A 15438-nucleotide genomic window follows, 5' to 3' on the forward strand; every position below is an offset into this window, starting at 1 on the left:
ACAATTATTAATGCTAACCACTGCAATATGAATGTGGCAAAGACTTCAATGTTGACACAATTATCTTCATGGTACGCTTAAAAACTGTTTCAACACTTCGTTGAAATCAGTATTTTTTTACCTATTTAAACATAAACCTATCAACATTCACATCACAAAATCATATACTGAAAATACTAAAACAATAAAAAAACTAATTCCATTAGACAAAACTGAGCAGGAAGAACAAAATGTTTCATAATGTGCTCCTCCAGAGGAGAATGGCCAGACTGGTTTGAGTTGATAGAAAGGCAACAGTAACGTAAAAAACCACTCTTTACAACCAAGGCATACAGAATAGCATCTCTGAATGCACAACACATCGAACCTTGAGGCGGATGGGCTACAGCAGCAGAAGACCACACCGGGTGCCACTCCTATCAGCTAAGAACAGGAAACTGAGGCTACAATTCGTACAGGCTCACTGTCATAATGTAGCGCTTCTTTAAACTCTGAGGAGAACACAACCACAGATTCAGGACAGCGTTTTAACAGATTTATTTTGTGAAGAAAAAGGAACAAGGCGAGACAGGGACCCAAGCAATGACAGCATGAGACTGGTTCTTCTCTGGAAGGGAAGGTGACAAGGTTATGGATATCCCAGGAGAATTTCAAGGTGTTTTCTTTTAGAAGGGTTTGTTAAGGAACTTACAGCCAGAGCGGTTGTGGTTTAGCCGGGGAGGTAAGTCTTTCCTCTGAGATGGAGGTTGGCAGGATGAGTGTGGTAGGCGGCAGTTTCCTTTCTTTCCTTTAGCTCTCAAGTGATGACTCAGTTTAAGCATTCCCACGTAGGAGGGTGGACAGGCAGGTGACAACAGAAGTAAGGTTCTCCAGAAAAAAAACCTCACCCAAGCCAGGGTCAGAAGATGAGAAGGCAGGGAGACTCATGGTGGGAGAAGAGGAACGAAACCTTGAAGCTCGCTCAGAAAACAGACTAGGAGCCTTAAAAATCCATCAGGCAAGGTCTGGGGAAAAAGACAAGAGACAATTCCGATTAGGTTCAGCAAAAATGTATGCAAAAGCACTACACATCACGATCAGTACCACAAAAATGTAGGAATGGGCTGACGTCTACCTCTTGGTCTCAGCTCCTTAAGAAGGCCAGTGATTAGGCCTTGCCAGGAAACGCTCTGGAGCAGAGGGTGAAAAGAAACACACATACACTGCGCACCAACACAGAGCCCTGACACTCACCAAAATTGAACAACAGAAGATTGGAAAAACGTTGCCTGGTCTGATGAGTCTCAATTTCTGCTGCAACATTGGGATGCTAGGGTCAGAATTTGGCATCAACAACATGAAAGCATGGATCCATCCTGCCTTGTATCAACAGTTCAGGCTGGCGGTGGTGGTGTAATGGTGTGGGGGATATTTTCTCGGCACACTTTGGGCCCCTTAGTACCAATTGAGTATCGTGTCAACGCCACAACCTACCTGAGTATTGTTGCTGACCATGTCCATGCCTTTATGACCACAGTGTACCCATCTTCTGATAACGCGCCATGTCATATGGCACGAATCATCTCAACCTGGTTTCATACACACATACATACATACATAAATATATATACTTATACACACACACATATATATATATATATATATATATATATATATATATATATATATACTGTTGGAAAACATTTAAAATACTTAATAGGGTCTGCATTGCTATTCCCAAGTTATGTTTAATAATGTGTGAAATAAAATGTATTGTGTAACTTAGTGGCTTGCTCAAAACAGGCCAGTGTGTTTGACTTAGCTATAATCTGCCTTGCAACAGTGAAGATATTTCTGTATGTGTCTGCCGATTTCTGTACATGTCTGCAGATAACAGCCAAAAGTAGAATAACAGGAAACGTTGTGAAGGTCGAACAGTGTGAAGGACAGTCAGCTGAATGCCAGGTGTAAGAGTTCAACTGACACTCGATAAAATGTGTGTTTTTTCTTTGCAAATGTATACGCCTTGCTGTTGAATAAAAACCCTGTTCTGGGGAGAAAAGATTAGAAATTTTCGTGGTGACGCAGCTGGAACCTCTCCCCGGCCGGGCAAAGAAACTGCGCAGTCTCTGTGTTTTCTTTTATTATTTAGTTTTACTATAACAGTATAGCATATGACTTAGTTTTTGCAAAACAAACAAACAAGCAGGAGTTCTGGGGAACAGCTCCATTAACTTGTTGACCCCGACGTGATTTTGGAAAAAGCAGGGAAATTCGGATAAAACAGAGATCCACCAACGGACATCTGACACCGGGTACTCATCACAGCATAATAAGGTAAGCAGAAACCTGTTTTAATCGAACTTCTGCATTTGACATTTTCGATAGGACTACATTAAATGGTGGCTGATGTCCAAGTAAGTGGAAAACTCTGCTAAATTTAGTACTTAATGATGTTTAAAGAAAGGATGAAGAGTAACTGATATACTGTTAAGGGATAAAGAAATGACTTTTGTCTGAGTTTTGCAACTCCACATGTTTTTTGACGAAAAAGCATGATTTTTGCTGGGTTAAAGGCCCGGAGTTTGGGCAATTCCGAATCCTGAAAGTGGTTTTAAATAGGGTTTGAGTCCCTGAGAGTTTTATGTTTAAAAGAGTCAGAAGCTAAGATCGGGCAAAACACAGAGGTTTGAATGCTGTGTTTTAATCGAGTTTTGTCTTGCTAAAACCAGATTACAGATGTCATAGTACATAAAACACATAGTGTAAAAGTCCCGTGAAGCTATAAGTTGTTGTGAACAGGGAAGGTGAACCTGTAAGACCAACAACAGTAAGGGGTGAGTGTGAGTTATAAATAACATTTGTAGCAAGACCAGTTCACCGAAAACTATGAGCTGAAATAGGATAATTGAGCAAGAATAGTCAGACTTGAAGGACATCTAGTGGACTCCAGAGAAAAGTACATAATACACAAACACATAAATCGTATGAGCTGTGCACAGAAAACATAATTTGTGAGACAGACGTTGTCAGGCGGAGTGAGTGAGAGCACGAACGGAGAGAAAACGCTGCAGTCGGCAGATCTCTCATAGCGGTTGAGTGGATGCAATTATTCTGTCTGGGAAACCTAGCGGTGTTAACAAAGGACAGATAATTGATTGCTGTTGACTGAATATTTCATATAGTAAATTACATTGTGGTGTCTTGAGAATTGATTAGAACATTCTCAAAGGGCTGGAAACTCGGGACACAGCGTGCCATATCTTCCGGCTGGCCACAATACATAAAAGTGTAAAACATGGACAGACAGTTTGATAGGGAGACTGATGATTCAGGATGGGGTGCAGAGGCACCGGTTTGGAAAACGTTTAAGGAACAGGTGCATGTTGTAAGACAGTTGGTACAGCAGACTCAGGAGGAAAAACAGGCTGAAAGGTTGATTAAGAAAATGAACCAGAAAATACAAGAGGAACTGGAGAGAGATGGTACAGATGAAAAGAGCAGAAAGAGTGTTGGCAGATGGTTTTGGCTGAATATGAAGAAAGCTAAAAAAGAAAAGGAGTTGGCAGAAGAGAAAAGCAAAGACAGTGGATGGTTTAAAAGCAAGTTCAAAGAGACAAGGGACAAGGCAGCAAAAAATGAGACATTCTGGTCTCAGATGGTGTTAATATGGCAGGGAGGAAAATATGCAATGTTTGATAAACCTGACACCACACATACAGAACCACACACTGACTGGAATAAGGAAGTAGCTGAAAAGCTACCACCACCCTACGCCCCTCCCACCGGTCCTGCCCAGTCTCCTCCCCCTCCTACATCTCCTCCCACAGGGCTGTACCCTGTACTTGACGTCAAAGAAGGGCATGTAACTGTTCGTGGCTTGCCCAGCCCACAGGCTGCTCTCACCTACTGTCCCGCCCCTACAGCTCCACAAGAAAAACAAAAGGACTTACTTTCTTTCTTATCTGAATCACAAGACTCTCTGTCTGTAACTGACCCAGCTTGCTCTGAAGCACTCTCTGTTGGCTCTTATACTCAAGTAAGCCCAGATGAGTTTAAGCTAAGAAGATTGCGAGAAATCTTGGATAGTGTAACAACTCCCATCCCACCTTTAACCATCTCAGCACCATCCCTCACCCCGTTCATCCTGCACAGATTATTCACCCCAAAGCATGACCATGGCAACACCTGCCCCATCTAAGCAAGTAGGCTCAGTGACAGTTGCTGTGTATGGTGACTGGCGGCCTGATGCCACACTTCCACCACAGGCATCTACTCCTTGGGCTTCACCCACTCCTAGTGTAGAATGTGAGGCCCAGGAAAATGATGAAGCCGTCTCAAACCTACATGAACCACCAGAAGACACACCTGAGAGCAGTGCCCCCCAACCAGACACTCAAACCATGCAACCACGCATCCTCCGTCAGGTGGCATCAAGAGGGGAGCCTGGGTTCTACAGAAAACAGATGCCCCTGCTCCATCACCCTGGAACCGGGGGTCAGCGCAAATATAAGCCTTTTTCCATGGGGGATCTGACTACACTCTATGACAAGCTTCCTCCCATAACCGAGGGTGCTTCAATTTGGTTGCAAACCTTAGATTCCCTGACGGCAGGTACCACATTGGGCCTAGGTGATTACCGGGCAATTGTCACACGTTGCATGAAACCACACACCTGTAGAGAGGTTGAAACTACAGCTTACACTACCCTAGCCCCAGATTCAGACCCTTTCACTCGGTATTCCCAGTGGATAGGGGAGGCGCTAAGGGACCTATACCCTGTAACCAGGGGCTGCACTATCCCTAAATTTGAATGGAATCCAAACACCAATCCAAGAGAATATTTGGATCAATGCAAATCCATGTGGCAAACTCAGACAAGAACTAATCCAGCCAATGAGAGCTCACAGAGGGATTGGTTCAGAAACAAGAAAAGAAAAAACAAGAAAGATGAGGAAGAACTTAAAACATTACAAACACAATTGCTAAAAATGCAGTTAGCTGAAGCAAAACAAAAAGCAGGGGACAAGAACAAAAAAAATAAAACTCCTAAAATAATGTATGAGGGTGCTGTGTCCCAACCACCACGAGCTCCTCCATTTCCTGGCCACCAGGATACGTTTGTACAGGGGCCTATTACCTCTGGTCCTCATCAGGGACATGCTGGTCATTTCAGGGGACGGGGTGGGCCCAGGGGAAGGGGATTCCAGCGAGGACCGCCAAGGCGGTGGGGAAATGCTGATGTGTGCTATTATTGTGAAGAGCCAGGCCACTGGAGCAGCGAATGTCCCTACAAAACCGACCATGGTGGATATGGATGGCATGTTCCAGCCCGCCCCCACAGAGGGAGAGGTGGTCCACCCTGTAGAGGCCAACAGCAGCAGCCTTCACTCCAACTACCAGCCTGGGATGAGCCCAGTCTCTGGCCAGACCACCACTGAGGGTCCCCACAGAACCCCCCAGACAGAGGAACTGACGTTACTGTCCGTGACGGTGTATGGACAAAGTCTTCCTTTTCTAGTGGACACTGGGGCTAGATGTTGTCATTTCTGGGCCTTACAGGATACAGTAGATCATTGGTAGGGTGATCTCCCAGCCAGGGACCGGTATGTCCCCTGCGCATCAATCTGCAGTACTTTTTCATCCAAAACCACTCTTTGTAAAATACATGTTGTCATTTCTGGGCCTTACAGGATACAGTAGATCATTTGTCCCCGGCTACACTGATCTCACAGCTCCCCTTAGAGACTTAGTGAAAAAAACAGGGCATGAGAAATCTCACTGCCCCCTTGGAATGGACCACAGACGCTGAAGAAGCTTTTATCACTCTCAAAACAAACTTATCCCAAGCTGCACACTTGGCACACCCTGACTACAAGTTGCCATGTTATTTGGATGTTTCTGTAACAGCACACACAGCAAATTGAGTGCTGTTCCAGAAAAAAGGGGGTACTAGAACTGTCCTTATGTACATAAGTGTTATGTTGGACAACATGGAACAAAGACATCATCAATGCACCAGACATGCAGCAGGGATGGCTAAAATAATCCAGAAAACAGCCCATGTAGTTATGGGACACTCTCTTCATATTCTCACATCACATGGCGTGGTGGCTTTTGTGAACTCAAAAACATTCACACTATCACCACTGAGACAACAGAGACTGAGCAGGTGCTGGAAGCTGCTAACATCACATACACACATGAAGGCATAAACATGGCAGACAGAATGACATCAGGAGAACCACATGTCTGTGCAGAAAAAGTGGAGTTTAATGAAAAAATCAGACCAGACCTACAAAGCACATCTCTGACAGATGCTAGAAATCTGTACACAGATGGTTGCTGTTTCAGACATGACACACAAGGACTTAAAGCAGCGTATGCAGTGGTGGAGGACTCAGGGTCGGACTTTGTAACAGTGAAAGCGGAAAAGCTGACAGACACACAATCAGCACAGAGAGCAGAAGTTTTGGCAGTGATAGCGGCCCTAGAATTAGGAGAAGGGCAGAAAGTAAACATTTACACAGACTCAGCATATGCCACAAGTGCAGTGCATGTTGAACTAAAGCAATGGTTGAGAAAAGGGTTCAGGACAGCAGGACAGAAACCCATTAAGCATGAACAGGAAATGAAACGGCTGGCTGAAGCATTGCTATTAACACAGGAGGTGGCAGTTATCAAGTGCAAAGGACATGACAGCAGCAATACCAGAGTAGCACAGGGTAACCAAAATGAATTGGGTCACAGCCTTGCCGTTAGCCTCAATGTCTGAAGGAAGCTCCGTGAATCTGGAGCATGGTCTGACTCCACATGAACTGCAGACAGGGAGACCATTTCTAGGTCCCCAAACCAGGCTACCTTTTCTAAATGAATGTGAACAGTCTATGTCTCACTGTGATTATTACAGATCTCTCCACAGTCTTGTCACAGCATTCTCCAAACAGATTCCAGCGGAACCAGAGACCAGAGCCGGCACCACCACATCGGAAGCTGAGTGGGTCTTGCTGAAGGTAATCAAAAGTGTTGGACCAATTGTTGCTGAATATTGGACTACTTGCACAGACACCAGGCCTCCTGCTGCTTTCGGCCATTTTGTATCCAGGACATGGCGGCTGATATGACACGCCCCAAGTCTGACGTCACAAGACGCTATATAGGAAGGCGGACATTTTTAAAACTCGCTTTCAGCTGGCAATTTTGACGGGGTTGCCACGCAACTGGAGCGTCCTTGGAAGTAAAAGAGATCCCATGTGGAGTCTTCATTTATATTTCTCTCTCGTTGGCCAACAAACAATTCATAACTGAGGTTTCTGGACTAGGAAGGCCAGAAATTTCCCTTTGCCGATCGAAGACGTGAGTTTAACACGTAACTAAAAACACGGAGTTCGAGGAACGAACCGCCATCGTGTTTCACCCCTAGTCGACTGCTGATGGTCAGCTCCTATTTTTTCCTTTTCATCAAGAAGACCAAAGGACGCGACTGACCGCTCTCTTGGAGTGTAACTGCGGACGCGCACAACGCTCAACCCCCCTTTTTCCTCTCACTCGCAGACCCAGAAGGAAACTTCACCAAGTAAAACCCATCTTTTATTTAATCTTTTATTTCTTTACTAGAAGGCCTGGGCATGGTCAGAGGTTGTAGAAGCGATCAGAATCGCTGGTTAGGATCTCATGTGTTCTGAATGATATGTGCATGTAACCTTGTTATTTTGATATCGGGATCCACCGCAGTCCTAGAGCTGCTTGTGTTTTACTATCTGAGAGTCAACGCGGGTGTTAAACGACCTCATGGTAAAATTCTCCATTTCCCTTTTGTCTTCAACCTCACTGTGCTAGATTGCCGCCAATAGTTAGAATCCTTTGTGCTCAGGAGTTGGGGGGAGGTTTTATGATCAGGAGATCACTGAGTACAGTCGAAGCTGCGCTCCACAGTGATTTTGGGTTTGTTTTGTGAACTTCCATTCCAGACATGCTCTGACAGCCGCCAAACTGAGCAAATGTTCAAACGCGCAACCAATAAGGGAAAAGCGGACTGGTGTATGGCTAAAAACGAGGGGATAGAGCTAAATTATGTTTGTGGGGCCACCACCACCTTTTCTTTTGACCTCTGTCTGGTAGTGAATTGCGGGAATGGCGGAACTGGGTGGGAAGTTTATGCCATTTATTTATGCATGGATGAAAGATGGTCTAAGTACTGTAAACAACAGAGGTACTCCTTGCCCAGGCCTCTACCATGTGGCTCTTGGAGCAGGGTGACTAGTTGGACGGGCTCTGGATGGACTCCTGATAAAAAAGCAATACCCGGTAATTTGACAAATATCAGCATCCAGCGCGGCGCGCTAGGTGGAGCCATTAGCAACGGACGTAACCCCCTTATGCTCTCCATGTACGTTAGCTGCACTCAACCCTCTGTAGAGTATTTTACTCTTGCAGTATGGCAGTCAGGAACAGACACATGGGGACCAATAAAAATTAATTTTCAAACACCGTCTGTGCAACAGGACAACACAATTACCGTCCCACCGACAGTTAGGGCAAAAAATAAACCCCAGGTGATGGAACTTGATTATTCCACATTGAAACCTATAGAGGTAATCCAAATGGCCACAGGATATACTGAAGATAACCTTTGGCTTTAGTGGATAACACAAACAGCAAAAGAACAAAGCAAAGCTGAATGTGTGGCCTGTGCCTCGGCCCGACCACATCTTACCACCGATCCCGCCCCTCTGTATCCAGAGGACACGTGGGGTTACAATTGTATGATACAACTAACTAAGGAGGCCACAGCAGCTAACTGCACCACACTAGCCAATAACACCAAAACAGGACCATTTACCCCTCAAAAAGGGAATGGCACTTACACCTGTTTTAATTTTACTGCTCAAAACCCTAAAAACAAATGTGGGACAGATCCCTTTAGATTGGTGTAATATGAAAGCTTCAGGCGGGGGCATTGGACGTTGGGCAAGGTCAGGACTCTACTATTATTGCGGAGGCCATAGACTGCTCACTAATATCCCACAAAAGACCGTAGGATTGTGTGCCATGGTTAGGCTACAGGCACCACTGGTCCTGATAGGACCTAATATAACATCTGCCACGACCACTCATGATAAGACCAGGGCGTTAACACGTAGAAGAAGAGGGCACGTCATGAAAAGGAGTGCAGGAACCTTTGACCTGAGTCAGGGCTCCCCCACTTACATTGATGCCATAGGAGTACCTCGGGGAGTGCCAAATGAATATAAAATCGCAGATCAAGTCTCAGCTGGTTTTGAAAATATCCCAATAATTGCAGCCTTTTTCCCGGTGACCCCAAATAAGAATTTTGACCGCATCAACTACATCCATTACAATGTTTTACGTCTAGCTAACCTAACAAGGGACGCAGTAGAAGGCCTGTCTGAACAATTGGTACCAATCTCCCTCATGGCTGTGCAAAACCGAATGGCATTAGGTATGCTGTTAGCAGAAATAGGGGGCGTCTGCGCGATGTTTTGAGATATGTGTTGCACTTTTATTCCCAACAACACTGCACCGGATGGTTCAGTGTCAAAGGCTTTAGAGGGACTGAAGACCCTCTCCGCAACCATGCATGGACATTCTGGAATTGATAATCCCCTTGAGGAGTGGATGACGGGCATGTTTGGACACTGGAAGGGTTTGATAATGTCTTTGTTCATTTCTATTGCTGTGTTTGTAGCTATTATGGTGACGTGTGGGTGTTGCTGCGTGCCATGTATCCGATCTCTGGTTCTAAGATTTATCACCTCCACTATTGAAAGGAAGGCTTCTCAGCATCCCACCATGATTCCACTGCTAGAGGTAGACGGTGATGATGAGGAGCAGGAAGGCATGCTGAAGATTTAAAGTTGCTTAAAATATAATTTGCAGGACATTTTAGGGTGAAGTCTTATTAAGACTTCAAAAGGGGGTAATGTGGGAAAACATTTAAAATACTTACGGTCTGCATTGCTATGCTCAAGTTATGTTTAATAATGTGTGAAATAAAATGTATTGTGTAACTTAGTGGCTTGCTCAAAACAGGCCTGTGTGTTTGACTTAGCTATAATCTGCCTTGCAACAGTGAAGATATTTCTGTATGTGTCTGCAGATTTCTGTACATGTCTGCAGATAACAGCCAAAAGTAGAATAACAGGAAACGTTGTGAAGGTCGAACAGTGTGAAGGACAGTCAGCTGAATGCCAGGTGTAAGAGTTCAACTGACACTAGATAAAATGTGTGTTTTTTCTTTGCAAATGTATACGCCTTGCTGTTGAATGAAAACCCTGTTCTGGGGAGAAAAGATAAGAAGTGTTTGTGGTGACGCAGCTGGAACCTCTCCCCGGCCGGGCAAAGAAACTGTGCAGTCTCTGTGTTTTATTTTATTATTTAGTTTTACTATAACAGTATAGCATATGACTTAGTTTTTCCAAAACAAACGAACAAGCAGGAGTTCTGGGGAACAGCTCCATTAATACATATACATATACAGGGGTTGGACAATGAAACTGAAAATGAAACTGAAATGCACAGTCAGTAAGCTTTGAAGTAGATGGTATAAAGATGTTCTGACAACTGTGATGAGTCAGACATCTGGGTAGAGACAGCCATGCTTTGCTGAAACCTGTGATCTCTCCGTAAGGCGTTACGTAATTTTCTTTCTTTGTGTTATTCTGTAAGTATTCATTTTGCATTGGAAATCATTGGACTTATTATCTTCCGAATTAAACTTGTGTTGATCTTAATTTCCTGCTCTTCATCTGTTCTTTCTCACGACATCTGGACTGGGTGAGGTTGAGGCCGCAAGGATGTCAGTGATAGCATTATTTTACCTCAACACCTGCTTTTAATGAAACTTTTTGATTAAACTGATTGCAAATATCACACGGTTGCACAAAATATGTTGTGACATTTTTCAAATTATCCTTCAATTTATGACTTTTGAAAAATGGGACCTGTTGCTTTGAACCAGCACAGTGACCTCTGCTGTTTTGCTACTTCCCCCTGTTGAGAGTGAAAAGGTTATCATATCTAAGGTTCTACTTCTAGAGAATCACATAAACTTCTGGTGGGCTGGTTTTGACCCACGGGCCTTGAGTTTGCCACATGCAGGGTAGAGTTACAATCTTTATCAGAGCTCTCAGCAGAGACAGGCTTCTGCTGTGTGCAGAAGTGTTATCTTTTTTATCAGGCAGCTGTATGTCTGGTCTGTGTCAAGTTTAATGCTGCAGTCATTCCACAGAGCTGAGGAGAGAATTAAACTTCTCTCAAAAGAGGAAAAATCAAAAATGCACACAATCTGGGTCAAATATGAAATTATTTCCCTGTAAAATGAATCTTCTGCATGTTATTATAGTATCACTGGTAGAGTAACACCATAGAATGATTTTTAAGCACCTGTTTCACCTTGTGGGAGTTTTGATTGGTTTTAGCTACTGGCCTGAGTTTTAGGTTCCTCCTCGTGAGTAATTTGGAGCTACCTTGGTGTTCTGAACTGGGATGGCTAGCAGTCTGCCTCCCTTTTGTTTTAAGTTTTCAGTTAAGCTGAAATTTCCGCCATGTGCTTTTCAACTGGCCTCAGCATTATGGCTATGTTAGTTAAAGGCTGATCTTGCTGTTCTCTCTGTTCTTTAATTTTCAATCTAGTCTGACACCATGCTTGAGTAGACTAGGTTTGTTTCGTGAATTTTTAACAGAAAGCGGGGGAGGCGGACACTGAGTTATAAAGCAATTTTCTTCGCCTGTTGTTTATGAATTGCAGTGCCACGGCTACTGTATGACAGAGTGGGAGAAAATGATTTACCTATAAAATCTACATGAATTTCCAAAACATTCCCACAACCTGCATGTATTTCCACCAGCTGTTAAGAGTCCAATTGTTGTTTTGTGGTTTTAGCTGGATTTATGATTTGCTGTTTGCCGTTTTCCAGCAGTGCCTGCAAGGACGTTCACTCAGTTTCTCAAGCAAGTCAGTTCCCCCATGACTTGCTTTTTATTCACAACACTCAGTTCTGGTCAACCGGGATGTATGACACGCTATGTTCCGAGCTCTCGGTCCAATTGAAAGCGCTCTAATCGGCTTCCAAGACACCAGAACACATTCACTCCACCGGAGGATGGTTTCAGCGTGCAGTCCTTGTTATCACCGCTAGGTTTCCAGACTATACACTTCCTCAATCCACTGATCTCTTTTACACAGTACAACAAGTTATGTAAAAACATGAATCATTATTCACAATACTACTGTTTACCAAGGCAAGCCTGTAAAAACAGGTGAAGATTATATTTTGCTACGCCGGAGTTTCAACCGATCTCCGATCCTCCAAAGCCAGTTCTCTATCGTATTCAACCATTGTGAGAAATTTCCTGATTATTCTCAATCAACATCAAAACTACTGTTTACGTGAGGCGTGCCTGTAAAAACAGGTGGGGACTTATTTTGTATAACTTCGTACACAAGACAGCCGAGCCTTGCAGCAAAAGCGTCTGTCTACCAGGTATTTCTGCCTACCTGAGATGACCGCAGTCTGTACTGAAGGCTCGGTCCTACCGCTGCCGCTGTCTGGGGTCCTCCTTGCAGGGTGGGTCTTGTTTGGAACATGGACACTCGGACGAGCCCCCACTGTTGTAAAATGGGAGTTTTTACTCTCTTTCTTCCCTGTGCACCACCAGGTCCTTTTCTCTACAGTTCCGAGACCCAACCAGTAAAACCAGCAAAGTATTTACCTTGTGAAATAATGATAAATGGTTAAGTATAAAATCAAGATTTAATGCCAAAATTATCAGTATACAGAGTATACAATTGAACAGATACAGAGTGACATTCACCTTCGGTACCAGGCCCCCCTCAGCCCATCTTAGTTATGAACCAAGAGGAGCAAAGAATGGAGTGTGAGTCCTGCTTTTATCTATGCCTGTTCTTAACCCTTCTAAAGGGTGTCATCCTCTTGTATCAGTTTATCTTTGACTATGTGTTGCATTTTATGTGATCAGAGGTTTTGGTGTGTAAGCATGTAGCAGTGAGTGGTGCAGCAGATAAGCAACAAGGGCAGACCTCTTTGCAGCCCTAGTTGAATATTTCAACTAGGGCTGCAAAGAGGTGATTAGAAAAAGCCACAGAATCATACATCCTGGGAGAAAAGCTGCATAACAGGGATAATAGCACTACATGAAAGACGTATCGGCAAATAGTTAATTTATTTACGCAATTCAATCACAAAAAAATCAAAAAGTGAAAATAACGGCTGAAGAAGCTAACAGATCCATAACAGGTAGAGAGAAGAGATGCCATCTGGACCTGGAGCTTTTCTTCTGCCCAGATGCTGAAAGACTCTATTAACATCTTCCTCTTTTATCTTTAGTGGAGGCAGGAGGAGAGAGGAGGAGGTTGCAGAGTTCTTGGTGGGGGATGTAGGTAGACCCTTTGTGTAGGGGTAAGGTGTGAATGGCTGGCAGTCAAACCTTCAAAAGAAGTGCTTCAGATTCTTGGCCTGGTGGGATGTCGTCACAGCATGGGGGGTGGGGTTCCTGTATTTGGTGATGGACTGCCGGTTCTTCCACAGCCAAGTAGTGTCATTTGCTGAGAAGCTGTTTTTTTTATTTTCTCACTGTAACATATTTTTCCAGTTTGATCTCCTTGTTCAGTTTGTTTCTAGTCTGCTTAAAAGGGCCTTGTCTTCACTGTTTAAAGCCTTGTCTCAAAATGTGCAAACGTGGCAGAGACAGTAGCAGTTCTAACATGACAAAATATGAAAAAGAAAATTTTTAAGACACTGTATAGAAAAACATACATAGAGCTCCCTGCTTCTAAAAAATAATCAGTGTGCTGAGCTGACACGTCGTACAAAGCAAGAGTTATTTGACTTTGGTATAAAAGTACAGCCTTTGCAAAGCATTTATATTTTTTAGAGTGAAAACTATTTCTAGCACTGATTTACAATCATTGCAGGAGCCCTCTCAAATTCTGGACTCTTTTGAGTGAATTTTAACAAAAATCTAGATGAAATAATATGTTGATGCCTCAAGGGTAACTAGAGACTTAACCAAAGTTATGTAAATCAAATTCTTTCAGCTTTAAAATTTCTGACCATTAGGATTTTTTTTTTCCCAGTCAAGCACTCTAGGACCCATCACTTAATTTTATTTATCTTGACTTTGTTTGATACATTAAAATTATAAAAAATTTTTTATTTAGTTTTTTTTTTCTAATTTTATTGATTTTAAAGTGCAGTTAGGAAGAAAAAGTTTTAGATGTTCCAACTACAGCTACAGTCTTTGACCTGCCTCCATATGCACGGCTGCAAATGCATGTAAGTGTGTGTGTGTGTGTGTGTGTAGTTTTTTTTTTTTTTCTCTGAGCTTCCATGCCTTTAAGCGTCCTGATCATGTTTCCTCTGCAGTCCTGCAGTCGGCAGCGCTATATTAGGTTTTGATTCTTCCAGTAGCGAAACCTATCAATGCCCGACAAACACAAGCCGCTTCCTGAGTGACAGGTTGCTCCCTTCAGAGCCAAGGAGGGTAATTGGCATTCGGGATCATCTGGATGATAGGGAGGGTGGTGAATTCCATGAGCCTCTGCTCCTCGTTTTTTTTTCCTGTGCTATAAAGTTCCCTAAGACCCATCCACCATTTGCACAGAGAGCGAGAGAGAGAGAGCGGGAGACTGCTTTGCATGCAGTGAGTTGGCACTAGAATCCCCAAGAGAGACATTGTCGGTGAAGGGGAAACAGCTTTCAATGCATGAGGAGAAATACACCCCCACCCCCCACCTACCACTCCCCCACCTTCCCCCCATCATCTTTGTCACCCCATCCTACTTGCTAAAATGCTCACGCCCATGTCTGTGGGGATTTATGACCTGTCACCTCAGCATCGCAGAAAAGAGGCAGCGGGAGGAAGAAGGATAAAACGATGATGGTGACAGTATTTTGGGTGGGTGGCTATTCACGTCACTCCAATGAGAGTAGCGTATGTCTGTTGGAGCATGCGACAGTGAAAAGAATTAACAAGCGTGGGGTGGAAGGGTTAGGTGGTGGGGCACAAGTTGTTATGATAGCTCCCACACCGAGGTGGGGTCCCAGCGCGGACCTTTCATTTCCCACTCAGAAACCAACAAGAAACCGACAGGAACCCTCAGCCCCATCAACACCTCATTTGCAGTGCTGTCAGGTGGCATGAGGTTTAAAGGAAAAAGACAACAGAAGCAGCAATCACTTAAAATGCCACTATAAGGACTTAAGTAACGGAAGATAATTGACATGTACACAATAGTTCTTTTTACATTTCCATGTACACATTTGATGAACATTATTAACCTGTAGAGTTCTGCCAGCCCAAATAAATTACTCTGCTGTATGCCTGCCCCTGAGCTAGATCATTAGTGTTCTTGATAGGTATAATAGGGTAGGCCTGGTGCATGGCCATTATGTAGCCATATAATCCTGACAAAAA

At 43.7% G+C, this 15438-nt stretch overlaps 1 long non-coding RNA gene across 1 annotated transcript; it reads right to left on the reverse strand.

The window, feature by feature from the left end:
* Window positions 1–520: 520 nt before the first annotated feature.
* LOC124867477 lies at window positions 521–12836 on the reverse strand. The gene is made up of 3 exons (XR_007038073.1): window positions 12500–12836; window positions 692–1004; window positions 521–607 (listed from the first exon to the last, which is right to left on the reverse strand). It is a non-coding gene; the product is annotated as an uncharacterized LOC124867477 (long non-coding RNA).
* Window positions 12837–15438: the final 2602 nt, after the last annotated feature.

Source organism: Girardinichthys multiradiatus, chromosome 4 (genome assembly GCF_021462225.1).
Source record: "Girardinichthys multiradiatus isolate DD_20200921_A chromosome 4, DD_fGirMul_XY1, whole genome shotgun sequence".
Taxonomy (NCBI): Eukaryota; Metazoa; Chordata; class Actinopteri; order Cyprinodontiformes; family Goodeidae; genus Girardinichthys; species Girardinichthys multiradiatus.